The sequence below is a fragment of the Halyomorpha halys genome, unplaced genomic scaffold (assembly GCF_000696795.3).
Source record: "Halyomorpha halys isolate HHAL.00 unplaced genomic scaffold, Hhal_1.1 Scaffold896.1, whole genome shotgun sequence".
Classification (NCBI taxonomy): domain Eukaryota; kingdom Metazoa; phylum Arthropoda; class Insecta; order Hemiptera; family Pentatomidae; genus Halyomorpha; species Halyomorpha halys.
In genome coordinates, this window is record NW_027112585.1 from 1 (window position 1) to 14071 (window position 14071).

Sequence of the window (14071 nt, forward strand, 5' to 3'; positions counted from 1 at the left end):
ATAAGGTAAATTATTTTTAAATATTTTATTTGAAATGCTGCCTAGGTTAGTCTATATATTGTTCATATTAAAAAAAAAATTGCAAAGCTCCTTTCTTTCCTGTTTGTAAAGGATCAAAGCTATTCTAATTTTAGATATCCGGCTTTATTAAATTATCGATTGCGATTGCTGTATTTTCCCTTGTTTTGATTAAATTATTTTATACGCCCGCTGTTTGAAAAGCATACTCAAACCTAATAAAGTTTATGAATGCTTTATTTTGTGAGGTTCATGCTGTAGAAATTAACTGTTAATTAAAAATTTACATTTAATTGTTATTCTCTTTATAAATATATTTTAAATTAACAAGTACCTCTCTTTTCAAGTTCAAACTGAATATTTAGTTGAAAACATATTAGGATTTAGTAGTTTTATAATATTTCTGCTATTCTAGTTATAATATTGAACCCTACAAATCCAGACCGTTTTAATACGCAATAAATTGATCATCAGATAATGCACGTAATTATATGGAATCATCTTGGACACAAGCTACAAAATTTCATTTATGATATAACCAAATAAATTAATTTTATCCATGGCGATGGTTCTCCGTATTGAATAAAATGAAACATATGATGTTCTAATAATAATGTTGAGTATTCGTTTTCTTATAATGATAATGTTTAGTAACTGGATTTCCCTTTTTTTTTATAATTTTATTTATACATTCCTATATTATTAAATACAATTTTATAGTTATTATTTTTATATTTATTTTATAATTTTTGCATCTAAAGATTAAGCTGGTCATGAACCGGACTGGATGCATCTACGTGATACTGTGCACATCTCAGCAGGAAAAGATAACTTCTTGTGTAAACATTACGTGCTTATTAAACCCTGAATCGTCAACTTCTCAAGGTCCTTGTTGTCAAGTGTATAATGTTCCAATATAACTTTTTCTTGTGTCATGACAGAAATTAGGCATTTAGGTATGATTTTTTTTCCTACTACATTTTACCCGGCCTCATCTTAAATATTTTTACCACAAAAGTTCATGTCGTATCTATATCCAAATCATCTGTCGTATATCCCAAATAAAAATTATGAAAATTTCCATAAGCAATATTAAACTAAAATAAAAATATTATTTTCATTTAATTTATCGATTTATAATTCGAAGGTGATTTTGTACTTTACTGCTCTTATTATATTCTGAGAGTTATTCGTCATCTTACTTTAATTTCTTTATTTACCAATTTTACATTTATTTGCAATGTTTCTAACGTTTCGGATAGATTGTCCATCTTCAGGGCCTATTTTGTTTATAATAACAGTTACAAATGTTTTTATTACTATAGAGTTCTGAACTATGGCCAAACTTTCTTTTCTTTCTTTTCGATTTTATATGAAATCAAAAAGAACGAAAATATATTGCATACCTTCAATTACTTCTTTGTCTTTTTCTGTCATTACTTTAATTTCTGTTTGAAATTTGTCGTTATTTAATAAAAACTGTAACCAAAACTTTTATAAAATAAATAAATGTTATTACACCTATTATTCTAAATTTATATTGTTTAATTACCCTATCACTGAAAATGCATAACATTTTCATTATTAAAATTAAAACGATAACAGATATTTTGAGTTAAATTAGAGCTGTGTAGTTAACGAATGTAGCTACATTATTATAAAGTGTGCTACTAATTAAGAATCATTATTTATTTTCCTAGAATTAACAAGTGGCATTTATTCGCCTATAATGAATTTATTAAAAATCATAATCATCTTTAAATATTTTAAGTTAAAAATTATTATAAAACTATTGTTAGACATAATCTGAAATTAAATTTAGTACCTTGGTGTTCGTTATAACTGACAATTAAAGAGCATAGAATAATAATTTTACTCAAAACATTCGTTTAATAATAATATATTTATAATGGATATAGGATGTATAATTGGTTATAAAATACTATAATCAGTTGTTAAATTAAAAGTTAGTTTTCAAATGCCTGAACATTGTGCGGGTCTTGTAAGGCGCTCTAGGTAGGCAAACCAATTATGTAGGGTAGGTGTTCGGGTTTGCATTTCGTGAAACTCTCAGGCTTTGTAAGTACTAAATCATGATAGGTTGATTTAAAAGTACTTTCCTGTATTATATTGATTCATTTATAATTTTTAAATATTTTACCGATCAGACTATTTTGTATCTACTTCTTTAACCTCTTAATTTTTGTTTAGTTTATTATGAATGTTTGCATGTGCAAATAAATTTAATTTTTCAGATTTTATACGGTGAAAAATTGAAACTAGAGGAATTTTATTCTGAATTTAATTTTTAAACAAATATATTATTCACTTAAAACTATTTTTCATGTATTCCCACTGATACGTTGACCTTTCTTGTGTGTTTTACGTATGTTAGACCCGAAGGATATTGTTGTTGTTTATACAAGATAAATCTTTGACCAACAACATTACCATGAAAAATAATATAAAGAAATAAAAATAGGGATTGGTTCTCATAGCTCAAAACCAAAGAAATTAGGTATCAAGTGATACCTTATAGTTTATTATAGTTTCATAAACATTGAATGTGGAATAATATTTTTCATGTAGAACAACATTTATGTGGCAAAATTACGTCAACTTGGCCGATGATCAAATATTCCTTTCCTATCTTTATAAGGGAAATACAACTTTTTCTAGAATAACGGTTGTGCAGAGAGGTTATTCGTTCAAGATTAAGATCAAACACTTGGTTTTTCTCCAATTGAGAGTACCCACTTTATAGATGCCGGGTGTGTCCTAGGAGGGCCCGAACCCGCAGGGTTGACGTATAGCAGATTTAATTGTTTACTATAATTCGAAACGTGTCTTCGAAAAAAGCTCAGTTTTTTATTTATGTTCTTTTTTTTAAATTTTCATTGTGAAGCCTGTATCCTTTTTATGCTCGTATCCTGAGTTTTAAATTTTGGATAATATTTGTATTTGCTTTTACACATAAGACCCATCTCTCACTTTTGATCCGTACGATTGGAATGTATGAGCTGTTATATTTATTTAGTTTTGAATATTTTCAATCTTTCATTACCCTTAAACAGTGATGTATATATCATTTCTTTATATGATTCTATTTGATATCACATGTTATAGTTTACCATTTCTTCTGGTGGGTGTCCTTTTGTACATATGAGGCGTTAAGAATCAGAGTAGATAATCCTAATTTTTTTAAAAATTGAGTTTGAAATGTCATAGCATTGAACATCAAACATCTGTTAACTTTATAAATTATTTCTAAGAGAACCAGCCAGTACAACAAACTAATGTCTTTGACTAATGTTGGTAAAACGATCAAGTGGCCAACTTATAATTAATTCCACTCTGTCACAACTGACTTCTATGTAATGCAACTGCCAACTGAAATGTAAGGATTCTATAAGTTGTTTGTACAACTTGTGGCCAGACTATTGTTTAGCATTGAATCGACCACTCTTTCTTGAATATAGGTATAATATTAAAGTCTTATTTTTTGGGTATCCTTTTTTCCTCTTATAATTTTTCGAATAATCCTTGAAGTATTCTAAATTAGGTATCCTAAGGACTAGTTCCACCAAGTTTTACGTTTTAAATAATATTCATATGTCATTAAAATGATAAATGGGTAACAGCTTGAATATACTACCTCTCATGCACCAATGCTCAATGAAGAGAGTGGAGTTTGGATCATCTTCATACTTTTAAATTATTTGTAAAAACATTGTTATTTCATTGGTGTCGAGGCAATAATATCATTGCGAATATATATATTACAAATAATTAATTAACTTATAATTAATAAATCGGAGGACCACTTTTGTACTGATTCAGATAAATGTTCATTTAATAATGCTATTTATGAGACTTGCTGAATTAAAGCCATAAAAGTAATTTGTTGTCCCGGCTGTTCTAGAAGACTGTCACGTTGCCTGTGCTATTTGCTTTGATACTACGATGTAAATTAGCTTTGACAATAATTGTTTCTCTTAGTGATGATGTAAGCTATTTAACTAGTTCTCAACTTGACCGGAAGACATCATTAACCATTCGGTCACAGTTGATTACAATGAATGGGTCTCGAGCTTATCTTTTCATTTTGGTTTTGAGGTCGCTGAAAAAGTAGATGTGTCGTAAAAGTTTTATTGATTCGTATTATAACCATTGCTCTGATGAGATAATAAAACTTTAAATTTTCTGTCGCATAAATTATCTGTCATAAATTTGATGGGTGTATTAGGTTTCTGTGTTGGTATAGCATAAGTATTCCTCGAGGTCACTGGTTTATGGTGTGAGATTAATTGTTGTTATTAGAGTATATTATCCCCATGTGTTATATACGAAGAGTATGTGCTATATATGGGTATCATATCTTTTTTTTTCTGACCTCCTAGAAAGAAAAATAATAATAACAAATGGCAAACTAATACATCTTGTTTTGCCAGTGTGGCATTATAAGATAGGCTGCCGGGTCCGCTGAAGGCGGTGTTGGCATGTGTTACCTTGAGCTTACTAGGAATAGGGTATCATTTCAGTAACAGCGGGGGCCCTATAACACTTTTGAAATATTAGCTTAAAACGGGAAGGGGAGACTTGAAGATAGTTTAATCGTGCAAAATATTTAAAAAGCGCCTGAAATTGAAAAAACGGCATCAAACCCTCCACTCCCGCCCTCCATGGTAGCCTTACTTATCTGACTTTTTAAACAGACAATTATGACGTGTAGGTTGGTCGATGAACGACATGTCACAATCTCACAAGAGGGGATCATAACACTAAAAAAAAGACACTCCTTCCCCGCCGGACCCGCCCCGCTAAACCCCCGGAGAGCGACGGCTCTATATCACTTTTGAAATATTAGAGAGACTTTAAGATAGTTTAATCGAGCAAAATATTTAAAAAGCGCCTGAAATTGAAAAACGGCATCATGATGTTGTCAAGACACTAAAAAATATAAATTTATATTCCCAATCCAATGATTATACGCTGTCAATTATTCGGCTATCTGTTTGTCTTTAACACTAAAGTGTAAATAAACCTCCCTTAATGAATAGTTTCTGACTCGATCAAAAATTCACTTATCTTAACTGATCTCAAAGATACATTTTACAAATGACTTCTCCACATTCAAGTTACTTCTTGCTTCTCTTTTGATGCTAAATAAAATTCCGCAGCATTATGTGGCCCTGTTCATTTGTTACTTCCAGAATGAAAAATTATTTATCGTTAGATTGTTTACAATATAGTAATCATATTATAATTACACGATGGCATTATATACTGATATGATCAGTAACGATGATATTATAATTACTTAATAGAACGCCCTATGGAAAATTAAGGTCCTACACCGGGAAATCAGGTCAAGAGTGGGGGGGAGCTGGGACGTGTTCTTCATCACGTAGCCTTGCTAATTGAAAAGCTTACTATAAAGGACACTTTAAAAGATTACAAGTAACATGATAGCTTAATGTTCCTCATATTATAGTAATTTTTTTTTGGTTCAATACAGCTCCTTTGTTATCATATTCGTACGGTTCCTAATCTTTCAGATATTAATCTATGTTTTATTTATGTTGAACCTGGCTAAAATATTGGTATTGGTATTTGGTGGGGAGAACAAGTGGCCTAGTGGTCCTTTTTTCCAACCCCTGGCGGCTACCTAGGTTACCGCCGCGCTCTAACCAAAGTAGGAGTGTCAAGATTCATTCTGCGGGACCGCCGAAAAATGAATGTTTAACTGCCCTAGGTGGGAATCGAACCCACAACGTTCCGAACCAAGCGAACTGGAACCTGCGCCCCAACCCGTACGGACGTCACGTCCTTTAGCTGAAATATAGATATGTTTGAAATTACTTATTGAAATAAGATAAGGTATACTTAATCTAAAAAAATAAAAATATATTGCTTGTTTGTTACTCATTCAATATCATCTAAAGTACTTTACCGATTTAAACATTGTATTTTGTTTTCTTTTCAAAATTTCCGGTGTCACCTGAGAAAGGTTCTTAGCTATTGAAATCCAGGATTTATCCAGTAAACAAAAATGTATGATCAAAATCAAACATTACTTTTGCATAACTCGTATTCATTTGTTTATATACTTTATAAGATACCATGTTAATGTTTAAAAAATCGATGTAAATTTAACAAGTATTTCAAAGATATATTCAGTTTTTGATATCACTTGTTCCCTCTATTTATATAAATAAAAATTAATGTGTTTGCTTCGTAGGTAAGATCTCAGAAAGTTCTTCACCTCTTATTTTAAATTTCGTTGGAAGGGGGGAGAGCGGCTTGCCATTGGTGGCATTTGAAGTTTAATAATAAATTGTAAAAAATGTTTTATTTCATGGCTTATTTATTTGTAACATGTACAGTACACGGTAAATATGTTTTGTTTTGTCTTAAAGGTCTTCAGAATTGCCGTATATTTTAGTCTTTTAAATTGAAATACCTAAATAAGGCAGCGGAAAAATTTTCCTCACTCCGTCGGCTGCCACCCACGCTATGCCACTGTTCGTAGACAATGCATACAAATTATATTATGTGTATAAATGTTTAATTTAAACAAAATTGATACTAAAATTTGTGTTGTGTTCGTTCAACATGCATACTCAAATATAGCAACGAAGCGTTAGATTCGCCATGGCACTATCTCTATAGAAAAACAATATCGTAATTAGACTATTCCCTACTGGCATTACGTGGTGCACAGAATTTAGGGACCTAAACCCTAAAACACAGTAAAGAAAAAAAAAATCATATTCGGTCCAACGTATTAGCGAACAGATAGACAGACCAGTGACCGAAATTATGATATTTAGGTTCAGGCTTTGAAAACTTGACCAGAATACTTTTCATTCATCATAGCGGTAAGAACAAAAAATACTATAAATACATTCGCAAACATAATGAGAATGAGATATGTATCTTCATAGAAACAAGTATTGTCTACTAATTATTGTCTGATGTAATAAATAAATTCGTTGAATAGACAGGGGTAAAAAGAAAAACATATATAAATAAATAAACATTTAGAAAATATATGTTAGATAGGACTATTGTATGAAATAATAACTATTGAATAGAGAGGAAAGTACTATTGTTCGGAAAGCAACCCTCTGAGAAATAAAAGGATGTATTATAGCTTGCGTGAAGTGTGTGGTTTCCCACCCTTATGTAATTTATCACTTACAACAATATCAGGCTTTGAGTTCCCTTACATTCTGAGCTATCCTCTTGGGGCTAAGAGGTATTCATTCCAAGGCTCACCGCTCCGAAGAAATTCGTTAGCAAACGGAGTCATGTCATCATGATTGGATCCACTGGTAAAATGATTAAACCACGGACAGTAATACTTTTCTTGATTATTTTTTTTATTTTACCAAGATCTTTTTCTATATGTTTCATATTTTTAGGAAATTGTGAATTTAGTGGTACTGTGGATAATATATGTGCTTTTCTGTTTCGTAGAAATCGATAATACAATAGTATCATCAATAAATAACTTGTAGTCGCTAAAAGCCATATGGAACTAGTGGCAACCATTTTGTAACTTTATAGTCATGTTCATGTGAAAGATAAATATGATTAAGGCTCTTATGGGTGAATCGGGTTAACCGCTGCTGCGTAGTTAAATGTAAAGCCTAATTAATTAGGGCTTCAAAGTGGAAACCAGCCCCTAACTACAGCTTTAAACAAACAAACCGCTAATAAGCTAATAGTTGTCTAGAGTGCAATATAGAGCTGTTTACTTAACCACTATTCTCACTATATACAACTGTATCTATGGAAATAGGGGGAGGGGGAGTTAGGAGGAATAATTAGGCTGGGGAAAGGGAGCTTTAAAAAATGAGGTCGTATGCTGCCAAGAGAGTTAAGGCGTTCACCTCATCAAATTCGCGACGGTAGCGGCGCCGGTTCGAACCCGGCCTGGAAGCTTGACTTTTATTACGTTGCGGCCCCACAGAATGTAAGCATAAACCCTTCTCACACCGCTTAGAATAGGTTGCTTACCTATAACTTAATTTTAAGAGAGTTTTTTATTTTATTTATCTTTTTTTTATTTTATTTATTTATTTATTTTTTATTTTTTTATTTTATTTTTTATTTATTTATTTTTTATTTTATTTTAGTATGTATGAGATCATTCATCAATATTACCTATTGCTCACAACTGTGTGGCAGATTGTAATATCTATCAATAAATAAATCTATCAATAGACAAAAAATAGACCTATAACTTAATAACGAAGTGAATTCTAAAGTTACATAAATTGAAAAGGAGTATACTGTATCTGTCGTCGGAATGCCAGGATAATTGATGAAGGCATTTATCCAAAAACAAGTTTATCAATTAATTAATTAAGGTTGAATCCCACCAATGATGATTAATGGATTTCCTTTCCAAGGTCTTATTTTGTGATTATCATTTAGAAATTATAAGTAAGTAAAAATAATTTTTTAGATATAAAAAAAAAATTATTCTGAACAGCTACAAACCATAAAAGGTCAAGGATGGTCACTGTTACTAGACCAACGGTTGTGCGGTGGATTGAACAGAATCACACTTGATTTCCAAATGTTTACTCAATTAAGGGTACTCACTTCATGAGGCTTGGTGGACCCCTGAGGGCTCCTGAACCACAGGATTGACTCAGGACTACACTGAAATTTAAAATAATTATGTGCTATGGCCAAATTGGAACCTGGGTCGTTGGATTAGTAGCACAGTTCTGTACCACGGAGTCACCCGATTCCACTTCTAGATATAATATTTGGAATTTTAATAGTTAGGCTACCAGTTCCTCTAATTAATTATCCATATTCAAATGTATATATTATGGAATGCATTACTTTAATATCTTACTCTTTAATTCCAAACAAATGTATAAAGTGTGAGAGCTCCTAAAAGAAAATGTATTTTCATTATTTAGCAGGTCCCAATTGGGTTCTTGCTTAGATGACTCTAACCTAAGTGTCTAGTGGTGATTTGTATGTTGTTGATTCATATGGTTGTAAATGTTGCGGTGATTTTTGTAAATTCGTAAGGTCTAAGTCATTTTAAACAGTGAGAAAACGGTGCTAATTCGTCGGCCAAAAGAGTTTTGAGAAGGGCCTTGTAAATATAAGCTTATTGTTTGTTGATGGAAAGAGGATCTTTTTACGGCCTTATACTGAGTCCAGGGTTCTTCTCTGGTCTGTGGGTTAGGTCCATGGCTTTCGTTCAGAGGGAAATACTACACTTGGTTATAGTATGGATTATATGTCGGTGTTAAATATAAATGGGATAAAAATTATTTATCATTATCTGCACTTGAAAATGAAGAATGGCGTTAGCAGATGGTGCCAGTACGCTACCTTGAGAAACACCGTCTTTTCTGTCGTGGAGTTGGAAGAAGTACTTCATAAGAGTTAAAGAATGAGAAACATGGTTTGCGTAGGAACTTAGTTTCTTTACCATAACATAATTGTTTGTTTTTAAACCTATTTAACAGAATCAAATTAAAATAAATTTTAGAACATACGATTTTTCTGTTAGATGTAGTATACTATATTTTTTTTTTTATTAGTTATATATTGTAGTACGTTTTGAGTGTTTCATAATTGCAGTAATATTAAAGTTGATAACCGTTAACTTCTTTTCTCAATGCATGTGGAATCTTTTGGAAAAATTGCATCGATTAGGGAAACAGGGGTGACGTGAATACTAGCTCATAGTTTATGCGGCAATTTGTAATCCCGGAGGGTCGGAAAATGTCAGGGGCAGGCTTTTCCGAGCTTTTCTCTCAGAGGCTACTTTCCCTGAGAATCTTTCAAAACTTCTCTCTGCTGAATGTTAAATTTTGTCAATACCGTTACTTTTCCCATTTTAAAAGTGAAAAAAAAATAACTACAAAAAATAGATATTGATGTGAGATTATTTTTATGTTAAAAAGCTTTCTAACAATTTCTTCATAACTAGAACAATCATCACAAAATTCTTCACATTCTTGCCGAACTACCATTGCTCGTATAACATGAAATAAAGTATTTATTTATCAATGATTCATTCATGAATAAGGGTCGTAACCATGGCTCTTTTAGCTATTAGTTTTAACTAATTTTTGTCCATTTCTGCCTCAATGTGGTCCTAAATATGTCTATTTAAAAGTGAGGTGTCGATTCATTATAGGCTAGAAGGTCTATCAGCAACGTAAAATTTCAGAACATGTAAAATAGGACAATATTGTGAAACTCTTCAGAAAGTGGGACAGTTTCATGAATACGGTTCATGACTCTACTAGGTTATGTACATATTAAACCTATTTCGATTTATCAGTAAAAAACTCTTTACTTGCCAATGAGTTGCACGAGAAGTTAAATCCACCCCATTCGATGACACCGGACTAATAGAAATATTGATTGATTTAAAGCAGTTATTATTTTCCTTTAACAATTACAATTATACCGTTTGATCAATCAATATATTTACATATATATTTATTATTTATTATAATAAATTAAATTTTTACCCATGAAGGGTCTGTGAAATGGAAAAATAATTATCTGCCAGAACCGGATTCGAACCCGGGTCCTTGGATGAGTAGTCCGTTGCCTTACCAATGAGCTACCAACACACACACACATCTTTTTTTGTGTATCTTGAGCTTTAGTCAATATGACAAATATATTGGGGCGACGTTTCGCACCTTTATCCTTTGCACAGTTATGCCCCTAAAATGAAACAACAAAAACAGTTTTTTAAAACAAATAATTTCTTCAACTAATTATTTAATTATTATATATTTGTATTCTGTAACCATATATAAAAATAAAGAGGTTTGAAAAAAAAAAAAAACTAATTATTTTAAAAACACAAAGTAAAGAGTATAATTTAAGCTCAGCAACTATAAAATTTACTTACAATTGTTTATTACAGTATGTTGTATATTACAGTATGCTTTGATACAACTAATTCTGGGTTTGGGTCAGAACTTAATTGGGTGAAATGGAGAAAGATAACTGTTCGTTTTAATTTTTCCAAAACATTACTATTCTTACTAGCATGTAGTCAGTCTGTTATTTCTGCCTTGTATTTTATCTATTCATATTTAGAGTTGTAAATTCACATCATAAACACAAAAGACATAATTAATAATTCTAAATATAAATATATACAATAAAATACAAAACAAAAATAACATACTGACTACCTACTAGAAGGAACGGTTATGTTTTGAAAAAACTAAAAAAAACCCACAGTTATCTTTCTCCATTTCACCCCAATTAAGTTCTGATCCAAACCTAGAGTTAGTTGTATCAGAGAAATGTAGAAAATACTGTAATAAAAAATTGTAAGTAAATTTTATAGTTACTGAGCTTAAATTATACTCTGTACTTTGTAGGTTTTTTAAATAATTAGTTGAAGAAATTATTTAACTTAACAAACTCTTACGAAAACCATTACAAAAACTACATTATTCGATCATGAAAATTTATTTGATATTTTTTTGGCGCATCATCCAATTTCTAAATGGTTTTCTTTATTATTTTGATCATGCTTTTATTACTTGGCGTTGTACAACCGTTTGTCAATAGATTTATTCGATTTTTACTGTGGTCATGCTAAATATAAAAACGGTTTCGTGCCAAGAATTCTGCGATGTAAGCGTCTTATGATTAAATATAATTCCAATTAATTATATTTCTTGGACTATTCTTATATTAAAACAATTAATTTACTTTTCTATAGAGCGGGATGTTTGGATGAGGTGTATATCTCACTTCAATAAGGTGTTATTGAATCTATTCTATGAACAACTTTTTTTAATTTTTATATTTAGAATGTTTTGTTTACAGCGTAAATTTTTTAAAAATTCTAGAAAATAACTTTCTTAGAAAATAAATTTTCAATATAAATTAATTTTTTATTGATTTAATTATTAATATTGAAATCATGTGATTTACTTAATATATTTATAAAGGCGATATAATTGTAAATTTTTTAATTCTCTTTTTTGGAAATATTATTAATGCTAGCCCATTTTGTAGTATCCTTCAGGGAATACCAATCAATTTAGTTAGGTTTTTTTTTTTTAATTTAGTATGGTAAATATATATTATAATTATTGAAAAATCTATATTCATTAAACTAACTTCGCTGATAATGTGTTCAATCTACCTGTATATTACCAGTATAAAATGTTGGGTATGTTCTGCTTGTAATAGAGAGGATCAGTGTTACAGAACCTGACCAAGATTAGTGTAATCCAGGTGTCCTGGTACTACACTACCACAACTATTGTATCCCATCTGAATGCCGCATTACCTCCAGATCCCTCTTATTCAAGGTCCCATTTCAATAGGCTATGGATTCTTTTCTTAGGATGAATTCACAATACGTTCTTGTCGTTAATTTGCATTTCAATTGAGCTTTAATATTTCTTTTTCTACTTTAAACTTAGAATTACTAGCTGACCCAATGCTTCACTATTGGTATATTTTAGAATGTATAGGGTGTTTTTTTAAGCCCAATAGAACTTGAAATTGTAAAAAATAACACAAAAAATTAAATTGTAATCAAAATTTTTTTTTTATTCGAAAGATCAATACGTGACATTAACATTTGAAAATGATTTCGGGCATATGGGCACCGCGGCTGTTCTTGACGAAGCGCATTCTGGACGTCCAATTTTGGGCCACTTTTTCGAGCACTGCTGGCCGTATGTCACGAATAACACGAACAATGCTGGCCTCCAAGGCGTCAATTGTTGCTGGTTTATCAGCATAAACCAGTGACTTCACGTAGCCCCACAGGAAATAATCGAGAGGTGTCAAATCGCACGACCATATGCGGCAATTTTGCTTATTAACAAACCCGTTAAGCCAAAAATGCGCCTCATCGCTGAACACAATTTTACAGAATGCGCTTCGTCAAGAACAGCCGCGGTGCCCATATGCCCGAAATTATTTTCAAATGTTAATGTCACGTATTGATCTTTCGAATAAAAAAAAAATTTTGATTACAATTTAATTTTTTGTGTTATTTTTTACAATTTCAAGTTCTATCGGGCTTAAAAAAAAACCCTATATATAGATTTAATGAACCGTAATTGATAGTTTATTATAAATTTATATATTTAGTTAAATGAAACATACACATATACTTTATTATTATGATTTGGTGACGTAAATTGATCCAATATATTCAATGACATTCGTTCTTAGCATCTCATGAAAGAAAGCTTGAAATAAATGGCATATCGATTGGTTCCAGTGGAATAAGCTGGAAATTTGAGGCTTATATTTAATGAATATAATCGATAGTTTCTTAAAGTTCATTATATTTCATATAATAATCATTTAAAGTTCATCACCAAAAGGCACAAAGCGGGTCTAATTAAACAAATTAGAACCGGAAATATAAAATAAAACGTGAGAATTTTCCCCTCATTTAAAACCCACATTTAATGCTCAAAAAAACATCAAATTTAACTTTTGTCGTTTTCGGCAATGTGAGCAGACGTTCAGCTTTCCAGCGGTTCTATTGACGTGACAATCGGATAAAAGGGAGTAGAGTTATTAACCATTATGTGAAAAATAGTCAACGGTGGGGAAAAAAAATGCACGGATGGCATCGAAGTGAAAATTTAAGAAGCTAATGATTTTTAATTTCTTCCAAAAATTGTGTTTAGTACTTTGAGACAACCCTGAAAACGAATATGGTTTTCTTTTTTCTGAAAAAAAAAATTAACCGAACTACTTTACTCCGAACCTTACGCTTAATTCTGTACATAAAATTTTTTCTATTCAAAAATCTCACGATTTCATTGTCTTTAAACCTTCCCACGGCGAAATGGAACATATAGTAAAATACCCCACGTAAATCGGTCAAGTAATAACAATGTCTATCGAGGACAAAGATTCAACATCTCTTTTATATGTATATATAGAGATGTTATACTTAATGTTTTAAAGACATCAAGAAACTTGCGTTGGAGCTCTAGAGAAATTTACTAACTCTATTTCTGCCAGTGGTATAAATAAATTATAATAAAAGATG